General features: G+C 35.5%; 1 protein-coding gene across 1 annotated transcript in view; it reads left to right on the plus strand.

Moving 5' to 3' along the window:
• Nucleotides 1–17379, plus strand: part of LOC149251673 (Ypt/Rab-GAP domain of gyp1p superfamily protein) — a 452310-nt gene that overhangs the window by 240942 nt on the left and 193989 nt on the right. The window lies entirely within an intron of this gene.

Consider the following 17379-nt stretch of genomic DNA (forward strand, 5'->3'; position numbering starts at 1 on the left):
AGGCTGTTGAGTTATGATACGAGTATTTTAGACTAACAAATCTGTTCTAGGTTATGCCCCAATCATTCTTTGTCATTTCCTCCCTTTCCTTTTCCCCATGGGTCAAGACATTGGAAAGGATTTGAATTATTTCTACTGATATCTTGAATTCCGTTTACATATTATTAACCCAAAGTCTATTTTGTTGTTCGTAAAGGATTATGCATGATTTGTTAAAGTACGAGCCTTTTTTTGTTGACTTTTCTTAAATCATAAATTGTTAACGAGGTATTGATTTCATCTTTGTTTTCTATACAATGAAGATATTAAATTGAATGACTAGTCACTATTTTTATATCAAGGATATAGGAGTATAGTCTGAAATGTATGTTTCTAGACCATTTTAGCCTTAAATAATATAAATTAATGCATGCCTATAATCTGGATTGGTCTTTATGGATTGTTCCCTGAAACTGCAAATAAATATACACATTACAGAATGCCCGGTAACTGTTCCTACAATCTTTTAATTATATTTGAAATTGGCTGGTGGGGCCTTGTTTATTTCTGAACTGCAGATAATTGACTTGCAAAATGGCTGTGTGAATAGACTCATGCTTCTATAATATTCATAAATTAGCAGTACTTAGCAATATAATTATGTGTTTTAAAATTAACAAATTAGCATTAGTTGACAGTTTGATCTTTATTTCCAATGGCCACGACATTATGCATATATGTGTATGCCTGCGAGATATTAATTTAATCTTTGTTTTCTATAGATACAAGGAATATATTAAAATGAATGGGTAGAAACTACCTTTTTTTTATCAAGGATATAGGACTATAGTCTAAAATGTATGTTTCCTAGGCCTTGTTCACTTCAAACAATATAAATTAATGCATGCCCTTAATCTGGATTGGTATTTATGGATTGTTCCCCAACACTGCAAATAAATTTAGTCATTACAAAATGCCCTGTGAGTGTTCCTAGTCTGTAGTTATGTTTCAAATTGGCAGGTGGGTCCTTTATTTCTGAACTGCACATAAATTGAGTTTCAAAATGCCTTTGTGAATAGACATATGCTTTTATAATTTTCATAAAATTGGCGGTACTTGGGAATATGGTTATGGGATTTAAATTTAACAAATTACTATTAGTTGACAGTTTTTTTTTTTATTATTGGTTGGTTTGACCCACGGGAGATTTGAACCTTGAATCTCATGGTTTACATAATACTACATAACACGGTGATGGCCAATTGAGCGCCCCCCCATGGTCTAGTTGACAGTTTCATCTTTATTTCCAATGCCCATGACATTACGTGTATATGCATTAGTTCCTTGAAATTAATTATGAATATCGTGCACATGGGGCAAAAGATGGTGTGAAATATCACTAATTGAAAGTGATTTTCTCCATTTTTGGAAGTTCTTTAAGAGGCATAACCGAGGGGGTTGTGTTGCAAATAGTTGACTTCCTTTAGGATAGGTGCTAGGTCTTAGGGTTACCTATTTTGCCAAAATTGCATGGGACTTACACCTTGCTTCATATCTTTGGAAGTCCTTCGATACAAGTACAATAGAGCATAGTGAGAATAGAACCGTGGTGGACAACTTAGTACTTCATTAGCATCACTAGTTAACCAATGCATCATTGCTGAAACAATTAATATAATAGTTTGACATGAATTTCTCTTTGCGACGGAGGTGATAGGACACATGAAATGAAATAAATCTTACAAGGAACTCCTCAAATGAACCCCCTTAGGTAGATTACTTGCTTCCTTCTTTTTATACCATTTGCTAGTGGTAGTGAGTTGAAGGAAAAGATCCATGATGCTCTCAACTCTAGGCCCATTAGATTATAGACATCCTCTCGATCTTTGACTCAAAGACCTATCTTGGTGAGGCTATTGACGAGTTCCTATTCCCAATCTTAACACATGTAGTTGCTCCTCTCCTTTGGGAGATCAATTTGTGATCACTAATTTCTTTCAGTGGCCTCGAATGTTAGGAGAGCTTTGATGTATTGTCACTAATTCCTACCTAAGTCCTCACATCACTTGAATTTCCCTTGTGGACGTTGTTGCCACCTAATCCACACCTTTGGGCTACATGGAAAAATCTTTAATCCAGTAAGTGTGGCCTTGGGGGCAAGTCTCGAGTTGAGTAGCTGCCATTCAAATCTCGACTTGTTTGTCTAGGCTAGCTCCTAGCGAAGCCAAGAGGGGTAGTCCCTAAAAACAACCAAGGCTGACTAAACTATAATTAATAAGAAATGTTCTAGGAGTTAAATGTATTACACAAGAGTGCATTTACCATCAACATACAATATGAAAGATAGATAAGAAAATAATCACATTCACCATCAATATACAAGATGAGGAAATAATCAAATGACATAAATGAATAGTAGTATAGACCAATGCCAAAAGTAGGTTGTTGATGCTTGTAAATGAAATGCCAAAAGTAAACGATTATTACTTGAAAGTAAATTTGGAAAATGAAATGTAGCCCAAGTGTTGTATGTTGTAGAAATGTTGTGGAAAGTGCTCTTGGTAAGTTTTATTAAGTTAGATTTCACTTGCATTTAGATTTATTGGTTAAGTGAGTGCACAGTGGAGATGGATATGTGACCCATGTGATTGCAGGAAAAGAAAACTAATCTAATATTTGTTTCCTCTTTGATCTTTATCCTTTTGAATGAAGTAGAGAAAGTTGCAAGCAGATCCAACAGGAGGAAGCTTCGCTTCAATGATTACTCCTCTGATTCAACAAGTCAACGAGTTGCAAGGAGATCCAACAATAGGAGAAACTAGCTCCTATCCTGGTTTTACAAGTCGACCTTTACTTTTTCCCCAAACTCACAATAAAGATTAAGAGGTTTTCCCGAGTTAAACTAAATCAACCAACAAGCCCTCTTTGATCATGCGCAAGGATCAAGCTAAGCTATAATGGAGCTTGAAGGGGTTCGTTACTAGCATAAAATGAAATCTAATCTATGAAAGTGAAGTCTACTCTAATGTTTTGTGGTGTTAAGTTAATTTTAAGACCCATTAGAAGTACACCATGAAAATGAGACAAGAACACACAAGAGGTGCTCCTTGGGTAGGGGGATTGGGATGCCTAGGAGACTCTCCTAGCTCTCTCAATGTTACAATGTTTTGTAGTGATGGTATCCCTTGTGAATAAAGGGAGAATAGACGGTTTCACGGTTACAATGATGGTAAAAATCCTTGTTTTACAAAGGGAATTGTATGAGGTTCCTTCTAGGTGGTTGAATGGTTCAATTTGACCAAATTTTGGCTGCAGATCTCTTTGTAATTTCACTGGCGATTTAAAAACCAGCAAACAAATCAATGTGAAAAGTGCCCAAAATGCTTTTGGAACACTCAAAATTGTTAGTATACAAAACCCAAAAAACACCAAGTGAAATGCTAGAATGAAAGATATCAATTTCTACACTATGCAACTAAGGAAAAACCAAGGTAACTTGCCCTTTTTGTAGCTGATTTTATTGCTCTTAGGACAACAACTAATTTAACCTTCAAATACTAGATTTAGCAATGAAAATCTTCAAAATCAAACCACGAGATATTGAAGAGAATTTTATGTGCAAGAAAAGAAGGAAATATCTTGGAGAAATCTTCAAAGGATTGGAGGTGAAACTTGGTGCAAGGTGGGAATGAGCTTCTTTTGTATTTGAAGATGGGTACTCCAACCGAGGAGGATCCCAAGTCTTCAAATTTTGAGGCACCTGCTATTCCTTAAGATCTTTGCCAAGAAAAATTATTAGTAGATAGGTGCCCCCTACACATGAAATCTTGAAAATAAGTCAGCCAACCGAGATGAACATATAATTTAGGATTTCAAAGTATAAGAAAAGAAATAGACTAATCAAATAACCGAATTTGAAGAGTTTATTCTTACTGGGTGACAACACCCCTTCAAAGGCCTATTACAACAATAATCTTAAAGCAAATACTTCCATTGTACTCCAAGCAACCACACAAGATTCAAAACACCATGTAGCCTCCAAAGCCTTCTTTTATTAAAATGATGGAACAATATAAAATGCAGCAACAATTCCCCAAGAGGTCCAACTCTTCAACACTAGCTAACAGAAGAGGAGGGAGCTTCAGTTTATAAGAAGAGATGGAGGAGATCCCAAGGCAAATTCGTGTATCACAAGGACAAGGAGATCCCAACAAACATGAAAATCCCAAGTCAGCCAAGAGAGGGCTGCATAGAGCCCAAGTGGCCATGTGTAGGCTAGGAGCGTGAGTGCGTAGGCAAGGTAGGATCCAAGTGTGAAATGCATAACATAAGAGGGAGTTGAAGGGAGAATGAACTCCCCACTTAACTCATACTTTCTCCAAGTCAATTTGGCCACCATCCAAGAGCTAACTTGACCTTATTTAATGCAACTAATCGATTCCCCAATTCTTGGGCTTCGACTCGGCCTAGCTGGGAGCCAACTCAACCTCATTCCTTTGCCTCTTAATTCAACTCCTCGACTCATCACTTAACTGATTCTTGAGTGCCTACTCACTCCCCTTAAGTCATTGAGACACTCAGTTCAACTAGAGACATGTTTCCAATTATTAATTATCCTGATTTTTCATGCCTTTTTCCTCACTTATTGAGTAAATCACGAGGACAAATTAATATATTCCACCCCAAAGTGTGTACTAGGATAATGTTGGTACTCTAGGGATGAAAAACGAGTACCCACATGCCATACAACATTTCCTAGTACCACTTTTTTATTTGTTACACAAATTTTAATTAAAAATTCTCGTTCTGTGGGAGATTTTAATTATTAAAAAATCCTAGAAAATCCTAATGCAATTCTGTGAGACTCGAGATAATGCATAGTATGGTAATATACATTTACCCTAGACTTAGAAACACACTCAAGTCCTAGTTATTAAAACATACACTAGCTTTGGAGGTTGTGAGCGAAAAAATCAATTAATTATTTATCGCTAAAAGGTCAGAATAATTAATTAAGTGAAATAAACACTCTGGTGAAACTTCCTTAGTAACCAGGCCCCAAGAGGGTAAGCATTTTATATAAATTCATCATGTTAGTGAGATTTTTGCAACTTCCCCATGGGGGTACACAATTTACATAGATAAGAAGATAGAAGAAGAGAGAAGAAGGAAAAACGAAGGGGAAAAATTGCTCTGCTGGACTTCTAGACTTGAAAAAAATTGTTTGGTGCCTTGTCCATTGGGCCATGGAGTCCTTATTTTATGCTAGGTACAATTGAGTAGGTAGCATTTGGATTCTCATGGGGATGTGTGCTTGATCTTTAGGAAAGCATGTGAGAACTCCAAAATCTACAATGATCACAAACATCTTGCAACGAAGAATATTAGTAGCACATGCACCATAAAATTATTTATATCCTACTAGATGAAAATAAATAACATTGCTTAAAATAAAATGTTGAAATGAAAATCAAGAAATTAAAAGTAAGAAAAGGGTAAAAATACATAACAAATGGATACCCCTGTCATCAAATGTTTTCAGTGAAGAATAGCTTGAGTAATTGCCCATTTGTAGGCAAATTCATCAGTTCTTTCTCTGATGTACCTTTTCCAATTCTGATTAATTTGGAATCCTGATCTATCCCAACCTCTGTGGCCATCGTTCTCGACTTTCTTTTTATTTTTTTTTCATGATCTTCATGCTTGTCAAAAATTTGCTTTTTATCGTTTAAATCTTGCCAATCATCATGCACTCATGGTCTTGTTGTCGTCTGCATGCACACCTGAGATATCATGGAGATTTTTTTTTAACTCCACTTGGTATGGCCTTGGGGGCAAGTTTCGAATTGAGTAGTGTTGATTTATGGTAGCATCGGATGTGCTGTAAGTCTCAAATTTTGCAGGGAGGCTTAGACACATGTATTCTCCAATACCCATAAATCGTTTTGGGAAATTCCACTCGGAGACAGTTTTATTAAAATAATTAATTATTTTTAATGGGACCTTAAGTCTAAACTTAGGAAATTAAAATAATTAAAGGGTATTAATTTGAACTGTGGGTGACACTTCTAGAAGAAGGCAAAGATCAAGTCAATTTGATCCTAGCCATTGATTATAATCTAATCTGGGTCATTGATTGATCAACAAGAGGATTATAAGAGAAGGCTTGATGAGCACTTGGAGAACACACAGAGAGAGTTCAGAAGATCGAATTTTTGAAATAGAGTAGCTGTCGGTGAGAAATTCGAAGTGATCTTTTGCAGAGAGGGGCGGGGATAGTATCTGAAGGGAAATCTTTCCCGGTCAGAGAATACTCAACAGAGAAGAGAGAGAGAGATCCAGTAGAGGCAATGCAAAAGCCTTGAGGGAGTCCGAAATTTGCCTGAGGGTTTGATTTCTGTAGTTGGAAGCCGGGGTGTGAGACTGGGAGAGCAAAAGTCAAAATCTCAGAGGCAAATCGATCAGCCGGGAAGAGTGACGCAGGTCCTAGATAGTGTGACGCTAGGCTGACGCAGACACTGCGCAGAGGCAGCCAGGGGTTGTTCATTCAAGGGCTGGATCAGCAAGGACTTCCAGTGATAGTGTGAGGTAATCTCACAAATCTCTCTGTCAATGATATTCTCTGTAATTGGATTGTCGGGAAGGCATCTGGAGATTGTATTCAAAATTATTTCTGCTTAATAATAAAACCCTCAGTTGCTACACCGATTTTCCCACATTGGTTTTTTTTGGGAACATTTGTACAAAAATAACTGTGTAGATGTGTGTTGTATCTCTTTCTTGTTCAGTTTCTTGTTTCAGCATATCATTTTTAAATAGTGAATGTTGCAGTTGTATTTGCTTCGCTATTTATCGTAGAACACAGTAAATAAATTGTATGGATTAACAAGTAGGAGAAATAACATCAGTTTGCTGCAGTAGGGATTTCGGGTTTACAAATTTTCACAAGCAGTTGTAACTCAACTCTCAACTCCTAGTGAAGCCAAGGGCGGTGGCCCCTATAAATATAACTAAGGATTAATTATTCTAAGTTAAGCAAGTCCTAGGAGTTAATTACAAGATACAACCTCCATCAACAGTCATATGTCACAACATATACTTCCAAGCATTTAAATTAAAATCATAGGCATCACATTCGTTCATAAACCATAGATATTATGATGTTAAGAAAAAAGCTTGCTAAGAAAAGACTTGAAATAAAAGACAATGCTAATAGATGCTCAATTGAAGTACTTAAAATTGTAAATGTTGAAAGTAAAAGTACTTGAAAGTAAAAGTGCCTTGAAATATAAATGTGCTTGAACTTAAAATGGGAATGACCAAATAACCAATTGACTTGAAAGTGAAATGGCAATAGAGATATAATCAAGCACAAAAGCCACTGCAAGATAGAAATGTGATGGAGTGTGTGTCTTGGTTTGATTTAGTTAAAGTTAGGTTGTCACTTGAGATTAAGTTAATTTAAGGTGGGTGGGTGCAACAGGCAAGTGTGATTGAAAAATTAGACAAGGTACAAATCAATTTCGTCTTTGGTCCTTTTTCTCGTTGGGGCCTCGATCTCAGAACAAGAAGTCGTGGAAAAGGAAGGGTCCCTAAGTTAAATTACTTTAACCAGTAAACTATCGGGGGGTTGCTGGAGGTTGATTACATTTTGAGAAAATGAAAACAAGCTAGATTGCTTCAATGAAATGGCAGTTGAACTAGATTGCATTAGATGGTGTTGGACACCTAATCGCTTAGGATATGTGTGGACAAATGTAAACAATTGGAGAAGTCCAAGAGGCAACTTGGAATATGAAAATCAAGGGTCATAAGACAATGTATAAAAATGTATATCTTTGTGAATAAAATGTATTCCATGTTTATCTTAATTTTTTCTATCATTTGTGAGTGTTTAACATTGTATTAGAGCGGGCGAATTCCTTCCCTGCTCAATTTTGAGCCACTAGTTTTTGTGGCCTTTCTCTGCTTGTCAGTTCTGTCGCGTTTCCACTCATCTTACCACCTTGCTTATTTTATTGTTGCGTGGCTCTAACTTGATATCCATCAAGTTTCCTTGTTGCACCCTCGTCCAATAAACCTGTCAATAAGATTCATGCAGAGTTCTCTGCCCTAGCAACAATGCATCTCGTTGCCATTGTTGTATAGTAACACTTCAGCAAGGCTTGCATACCTCAATGCCTTTGTGTATCCTTACATTTGACAGTCCTTGTCAATCGTTGGGATTATATATTAGATATTCCACCAAAGAGATAATTGTGGTGACCCATCTGTGGCTTGTTATAACTTGTGAACTATCAAACCGAATGTTATTTCCTTGGTTCTGATTTGCAAAAAAAACCTCCGTTGGAATTTTCTTGTCTTTCCTCCTCATCGGCAACACAACATATGTGAATGAAGCCCTAATCTTTTCCATTCGTACCCTACTTAACTGGGCAGGAAGACAATGTCTAGAGTCAAGACGTGAAGGCTGTGGTTTGCTTTGCACCCTACTTTGGCTTGCTATTTTAAGTCTGGCATATTGTGTAATTCTTGACGCAGCAAGCACAGGAACCAACAAGTCAATTATTTTTGTATTCAAGCTTCTGTGATCCATAATGAATTAAGCAAAGTCTTTTGGTAGAAATCACATAAGAGAAATTTTTGGCCAATGCGTTTGGAACCCACATGTGTCGTTCATCATCAAGACCAGATACATAATCCAAGAAAAATACATAATCCTTCTAGTCTTTCTATTGCAAGGAAATCATGTCATTTCAAGGTGTCAATTTGAACTCTACCAAATGGAGGTAATGCAAAAACCCTAGCAAAGAGCGTCATTGTCATGCTCTAGTTATTGGTAGAAGTTCTTCAGTTCTTGTATCGTCTCCTAAACGGCAATTCTAGGAGTCACAACCTTATATCCATTTGAATACATGTGAAGCAGTGGAATCTAGAAGATTTGGAAGCTCCTTGACTCGTTGCCATAGATTGAATCAACAAACTCATAACATGAGGTTGGCGACCACTGAATGACCTGTAGATTAAGAAAAATTTCCTAGATCTCGTTGCACCAATTTTGTTACAAGTCCAAGGAAGCAGTGGTGCAAAGATTTTCAAAGTTCAGAATCATCAACCAACTACCTCTCACATCATTGTAAACGCAATTTCTGCAAATTGTAATGTAAATGATGCTAGTACGACCATCTAAATATGTAACAACCTAGGTAAGCCTATGATTTTGGTGATGAATTTCATCCTAGGAGGTTTTCATCCTCACTGCATTATGTGTGTTTCTAAACATGGATAATCGACAGAGTCTTTCTTCCTGCTTAACCCCAAAGTTAAGGTGGAATTCATTGACAAGGTCTTAGGTGAGTCCTAGTGTTATATCGAGTCTTTGTAAAAGTGGTTTGGGAATAATTTAAGCTATTTGGCTAAATTATTTTATTACAAATCACTTGATCTACTAGATCATATTGTGTTGCAGAATTGGGTAATTATTTTGAGGGTCTTTATGTAAAGAGGTGTTCCCCCTTTGAGGGTTGAATTTGTAGTTATCTGATGTAAAAATATTTTAGTGCATGGTCCCTCGTACTTGGACACCATGGCTAAAATATTTGAGGGTGAAAAAAATTATTAATCCCTTCTAGTGTCATTGCAAAAATAAAATAAATCCTAAGCTAGAAAATTATTTAATCTACAGTCAAAAAAATATTTTTAGAGAAATTAATTTCTCCAAGTGGAAAATGACCAAAAAAATTCGTGGGTCAAAAAGAAGTTCATTTTTGGAGGTCCCCCACTAAGGCAAAAATGGTTTTTTAAAGAAAAATTAGGCCCTTGGACCTTGGTGGTTAAGTCAATGTCAAATTTTTTAGTAAATTAATCCAAAATATTTATTTTTAGATTAATAATAAATAGTTTTTAAGAGAAATTCGAAAATTTCTGAAAAATAAATATTTTCTACGGTAGAGATTAAAAGATCATCAAATTTTTAGCAACGAACGAGATTATTTTGATGGGGATCAAGCCAACTAATCGTTATTTTCCACTTGGAAGATTTATCTATAAATAGACTCTAGTTCTGGACTAATGTAAATTTGTAACGCTGGTATTGAGCCATTGTTCTATTGGGAATGTTTGAATATCATAATAAAAAACTTTGGAGTTCATTTCATGGCGTCGTTGTCTCATTGATCTATGGTATGTGATAGTTATGTGCTAATCCTATATTGTGCTTTAGTGCTACATAAATCATTATTTCATTTGTCAATGATAGGAACATTCCATTGGTAAATTTTGGATTTATCTTAGGTGATCCGATTCATTGTATGATCTAACGATTTTTCTTGAGAAATATTATAGAGATCTGCAAGTATACTAGCCCTTGGGCTCAGATTGTGGGCGCAGGTTGACCTTGTTTGGGCTTCGGTGTAATGACCCACCTATAAATAAAATACGAGTATTAGCATACATACGAGACCTCCATATGATAGCTACGTATGCATGGACCCGCATGTATCACACTATATATAAACTAGTTACTATAGGAGAAGATATAAATTAAGGTAATGAATTAATACCTCACAAGAGTATCATATATATGATAAATCCTTAAAACCAATAGAAAATGTTAATTTCAATTTACAAATTAAAATTTAAAATTTAAAATTTAAAATGAATAAAATAATAATATAAATTAATTAAAATTAAAATTAAATAAATTTAATTAACTCATTAAAATAATAAATAAACTTTATTAAATCAAAATTTCGTATCCAAATAAAATCAACAAAATCAAATGAGATTTGATTTCATAAAAGTTACACGTAACCAAAATATTGACACGGAGATGAGAAGAAGGCGGTGGATGAGGAAATAAAAGAAGGAAGGAAATCTTGAAAGGGGGAAGAAAAAAAAACCATTTTTACGGAGGGAGCAGAGATGAGAACAATTTAGGAATACGGTGGTACAACTAGGAAGGGAACTTGAGTCTTGATTATACTAGAGTTTTTGGGCACGGGGGAATCAGATTGCTTCAATTGGAAAGCTTTCTGAGGCTGAGTACCTAGTTGTACCCAATTCAACAGGAAGGTTTTGGCCATTATGGTAACATAGTCGGACAAGAATTACAACAGAGTAGACAAATTTGCAGCAGAGCAGACAGGTTGGTATTCATCAGATTAATCTTTCAAATTTACTATTCAAATTTCATGTTTTGGTATTTAAAATTAATTTGAAATCAAGGTTCTTACATTTTTGTATCAGAGCTTAGTTCAAACTCTCGGACCTGTTAAGTCTGTTAAGATAAGGTTACAGTTGAATTCAAAATTCTATGGCTCCCATTTCAGTGGATTAAGTCTATCTCCAATATAGCTTATCTTATTGCCGAAGACTCCACGATAATACATACAGGGTTTCAGGGTCTCACTAGAGGTCCTTATGTTGTTTAATTCAAATATCAGCTAGTGTGAGAATCTGTCACTGTATTGATCTATCATCTGAGATATTCGTCCCTGTAATGATATGACTCATAGGTTATGAAATATGTGTACACAAAAGAGCAAAAATAACAAATCATTGTACAAAAAAAATCATATATATAGTAAGTCAGAACTAGTAATACAAGTTTATTTAAGCTTTAGAAACAATTATGTAAGTCTCCTCAGTATTATATTGAATCATTATAATCACAGAAAGATGTATATAAGTATTTATTTATTTTAAATATGGCACATTGATGGCGATTTTAGAAGATGATTTCCTTAGAGAAGAAGCCAATGTTGGACAAGAGAATGATGGAAGTATTATACAATTTATGCCCCAAAAAAAAAGAACTGATAGATGGCCAAGGTTGGTGATTTGCATCTGCAACGACATAATTTCACCTATTTGCAGCCATTATGGAAGTGCCCAGAGTATATTTAAGTCCTTGCTGAACTGACATTATACCTTCTTCTGCCAAATCCTGTCTAACTTCTGGGACCACCGATAAAATTCTCAAAACCCCACTATTGCCACACCTGACGTCAATAGCAACTAGATTTTGAATCAAAATTCTTTTATCACAACTACTAAACTACATGCTGGAACTGCTTCAATTGCTAAGCATGAGATTCGAATTTATTATGCTAAATACTCACTCTTCACAGGAGTCTCACCGTTGTCCGATAGCTTATGAGAATACCTTCCATTCATTGTTCCATTCACCCTCCATTCTGAGTACTCTTGGTCATTTTGTGTGCTGCTGTCTATTTTACGGTAGGTGAATATTTTCCTTAGCCACATCATAGCCTCTCCGCAAATCTTACGGACTTGTTAGATTGAAACTAACAGACCCTGCATGCATTATAAAAGCCATGGTGCTCACACATTGTTTTTAAACACCTGACGCATCGGAACTCATTTCTTAGGTGGCGCTTGGTGTCAAACGATGATATTAATTGTCTAAACCTTTGACGTATGTCAACCACCGACAGATAGAGGAACATCTAATCAAATGATTATCTTTCTGTATCATCGTGGGGTTCACAAAATATACATTGAAGAGTAATGATGTGTCACTTCTATTCATAGTTTTGCTGATAGGGCAGTCACATGGTAGCATATCCCGGTTATAATCACATATGACGTCTGGCTATAAGGCAGATGTTCCACCATAACATAACGTAAACTATGATATATATATATATATATATATATATATATATATATATATATATATATAATAAAATTGAAACAGTTTGAGCTCGTTCTGTGTGAGAATCTTCGTATTTGCTCATTCAAAGGACGAAATATGAAGACATTTCAGAAATCGAAAAACATAGTCTCGATTCGAGAAATATTCTGAAACTTCGCGTAAGAAATGTAGTAAGGTGTGAGAAATTTCGCTGAATTGTGAGAAATGTAGTAAGGAGTGATAAGACTCGGGCATGGAGAGATACGACATCAGGAGCTAAATACTCGTAATTTCACTGAATCATCAATGCCTCCACATTGACCTTCATCGATAGGGCTTTCACAGTAATCTTGGAGATCAAGTTAGCCAAATTGCAGGTAGTAGACTCCATCATTCTCTGACCGCCGCAGAGACAGTTGAGTGAATTTACAAATCCTTCACAACAAACGCAGAATGAAACACATAATATAAGTCGAAGTGTTCAATGATGCAGAGTACTTTCTAGTGGCGCTACATATCATAACATAAAGTTGTAATATTATGTTTGTTTATTTACGTTTAATTATATATATATATATATATATATATATATATATATATATATATATATATATATATATAATACCATGAACCCAAGTAACATCAAACTAAAGAAGTGCTACACACAATGTGTCCTTATTATGAAATATTATTTAACAATCAATAAACAATGCCTACTGTCCAATGAGATATTTTCTACAAAGTTGGACGACGATGTAGTTCAAGGGAATAATAAGTGGGTCCCTACAGACATTTGACGTTAATATTCCATGAATTTTTAAAAGAACAGTCTGGAGTTAAAAATCGTACTCCAAACTTTATTGGGAATACATATATTTCAAATTTAACATTAGAGGAATTGGCTAAATAGATTTTGTTTGTGATGCTACATATATGGATTCCTAATGTGGAGTTGCTCTTCGGTGCTAACAATAAGTTTAAATTAATATATTATTAATTTAATTTATTTCTCAAAAATTATAAGTTAATAATTTAAATTTAATAATAAAAGAATTTTGAAATTATTTAAATTGTATATTAACTTAAAATTAGTGTACTGTGTTAATACCAAGTATTCACACACCAAAAAAAATAATATATATATATATATATATATATATATATGAATGAAATAATTTAAATTTAATAATAAAATATTTCAACTTATAATTATTATTCTATAATAATTATATTCTTATATTATAATAATATAAAGACCCATGCATTAGAATAAGTATTATTATGCATTAGGATAGAATACCTTGCATTAGGACAACGAGGTTGCATGACCACCCTCCTTGACTTTGGTACCAGTAAGACCTGCCTAGTAGGAAAAATAGCAAAAAAAAATTATACCCGTTTATAAATTTGAAATTTGAAATTATATGTTAAATCTGAAAGTATATCTCAAAATTTTCACAATTTTATTATGTATACAGGAAACACTACGATCATAAGGACATATCAGCGACGATGACGTGATCGGGCAACATCACTGTCATTAACACCACCACCGTCGTCATCACCATCTCCATCGCCACCACCATCACCGCCTCCATCGAGACCGTCATCAACACCAACCGCTCCAATACCGGAGTTGACCGTAATAATGCAGTGATTGGAAGCCTTATTGGAAACATTAAAAGGGTCGACAATGGCTAAGACCAAAGAAGAGCAACCTCAACCCATAGAAACCAATTCAGCGGAACCAAAAATTTCTGAATATAGAAAATCAAAGGAAGATATTTCTAGGGAGCTATAGAAAATTAAACTCCCAGAATTTTCTGGAGGACGAGCTGGAGAACGTGCTGAGGCATGGTTAGAAGGAATGAACAAATGTTTTACACTAAGAGAGTACTCTTCTTCTTCAAAAACACAAATTGTCATATTTCAATTAAAGGAAAGTGCCTTGATTTGGTGGGGAAATCCGGAAAAACAACTACACCTCACAACGGATAATGTCCCTTGGGAATTGTTTGAGGAAAGATTCGACGCTAAGTATTTACCTCCATATTTTCAAGAACAACAAGCCGAGGCCTTTCATACATTAATTCAAGGTAATAAAACAGTGGAAGAATATGAAGTAAGGTTTATGGAGCTTGTGAAATACATTTACTACTTAGATTCTGATGAACGTCAAGCTGAACGCTTCTTATATGGGTTAAATCCTCGCATCAGGGCCTTGGTTAGGATGTGGAAGCCATCATCAGTGGCCGAGGTGGTAGAATGTGGCCGCTATGCAAAAGAGCATCTAGGAATCAAAAAGGATGTTAGGCCAACAAAACCTCTACAATCAGGGTTCCCAGGAAAGATTCCCTGAAATTTCTTCAGGGGAAGTAGTTCAAGACCACCACCTTATGGTAATAAATTTACCCCAAGAAGTGTAGGAGCAAGAGCTCCCATGGCAGTTAATACTATAGCTGTTGAATCATCAAACACAAGTCCATGGAAATCTTGTGGAACTACTAATAGAGAAAGAAATACGAGAGGAAGTGACATGAGACGACGAAGTTCTTTATTTAGAAACTCACAATATGATTCAAAAGGATCAACCCAGGTTAATTGTTGGGGATGTGGAGGACCGCATTTTCAACGTGATTGTCCAGAAGCTTCATCAAGTATATTGCATAGGGCAGGAAAATAACCAATACCAAATACCCAAGGTAATCATAGAATCCATGCAATAGTCAACAACAATCAAGCAGCGCATCAATCCACTGCAGTGGAATCCTCAGGTATTATTAATGGTATAAAATTCAAAATCTTATTTGATACTGGTGCCACAGATAGTTTCATTTCGTCATTTGCATTAAATAAATGTGGGTTGGAAGCCTGCAAATAAAATGATTTCAAACAGTTAGAAATGGTCTCAAGAGAACTCCAATCTGTAGACTTAAGTGTGGAACAATGCAAAATTGATCTAGGGGTCTGTTCAACTAAATTGAAAGTTTATGTCACAAACCTAGGAACTTATGATCTCATCATAGGTATGGATTGGTTAGAAGCTCATCAAGCTTGGGTAGATTGTTATGGGAAAATAATTCTCGGTATAAATGATGAAGGAGAGACAATCCAAATTCAAGGTATCAAGAGAAAAGTATTGTTACACTACATATTAGCAATGCAAATGAAGCGTTGCTTAAGGAAAGGTTGTCAAGCATACGCAGTTCAAGAAGTAAGCAAAGAAAAGGGACCATCCTTATAACAATAACCTGTGTTAGCCAAATTTCCGGATGTATTTCCAAAGGAAATACCAGGATCACCCCCCGAAAGAGAGCTAGATCTCACAATAGAATTGAAACCTGGTACTCAACCTATCTCTAAAACTGCTTATAGAATGAAAGCTCCAGAACTTCCAGAACTGCAAATTCAATTGAAGGAACTATTGGATATAGGACACATTCGACCTAGTATATCACGTTGGGGTGCTCCTGTAATTTTTGTTAAGAAGAAAGATGGTTCTTTAAGATTATGTATAGATTACCGTGACTTGAATCGAGCTACAGTAAAGACTCGGTACCCAATGCCTCGAATTGATGACCTCTTCAACCAAATGAAAAGAGCTGCTGTCTTTTCAAAAATTGATCTAAGATCAGGCTATCATCAACTAAGGATTTTGGAAAGCGATATTTCTAAGACTGCATTTCGAACAAACTTTGGGCATTATGAATTTACTGTGGTACCATTTGGGTTGACTAATGCACCAGCAATATTCATGAACCTTATGAACAACGTTTTCTGCAAATATCTTAATCAATTTGTACAAGTTTTCTTAGATGATATTCTCATCTACTCCAAGAATAAAAAAGAACATGAGGATCATTTATGGATAGTATTATCCTGCCTCAGAAAACACCAGTTATATGGAAAGTTATCCAAGTGTTCTTTCTTTTAGGAAAATATTCATTACTTAGGTCATATCATATCTGGTGAAGGAATCTCAGTAGATCTTGAAAAGGTAAAAGCAATCATGGAATGGCCAATACTGAAAAATGCACATGAAGTGCGACGCTTTATGGGTTTAGTGGGTTACTACCAAAGATTTGTGGAAGGATTCTCCAAAATTACAAAGCCAATTACAACTCTTCAACGTAAAGGTGTTCAGCATGAATGGACTGAGAATGTAATAAAGCATTCTCTGAACTAAAAACACTGCTGGCCAGTGCACCAATCTTAAGAGTCCCTGATATGGACAAAAATGTTACTGTATGTATTGATGCATCCAAGCAAGGGTTAGGTGCAGTATTAATGTAGGATAGAAGAGTAATAACATATGCCTCAGAAAAGTTAAAGCCTCATGAAGAACACTACGCCACTCATGATTTAGAGTTAGCCGTTGTAGTACTAGCTTTAAAGATATGGAGACACTATCTAGTAGGGCAAAGCTTTATGCTTAAAAGCGACCATCAAAGTCTACAATATTTGTTCACCCAAAGAGACTTGAATGCTAGACAAAGACGATGGAGTGAATTCCTAAGTGAATATGACTTTGGAATATCATACATTAAAGGAAAAGAGAACGTAGTGGCAGATGCTTTAAGCAGAAGACCTCGAATATTTTCCCTCATACCTATCAAAGTAGACTTAAGGCAATGAGTACTAGAACATCTCATAAGAGATAGTTGGTATTTAAAGGTAAGATCTAGTCTTGATAGTAAAAAGCCAAAAGAACCTAAGTTTGAGGGATATGAACTAGAAGATGA

Source organism: Pinus tabuliformis, chromosome 7 (assembly GCF_031772625.1).
Source record: "Pinus tabuliformis cultivar Carrire ecotype Pingquan chromosome 7, CPIR1, whole genome shotgun sequence".
Lineage (NCBI taxonomy): Eukaryota > Viridiplantae > Streptophyta > Pinopsida > Pinales > Pinaceae > Pinus > Pinus tabuliformis.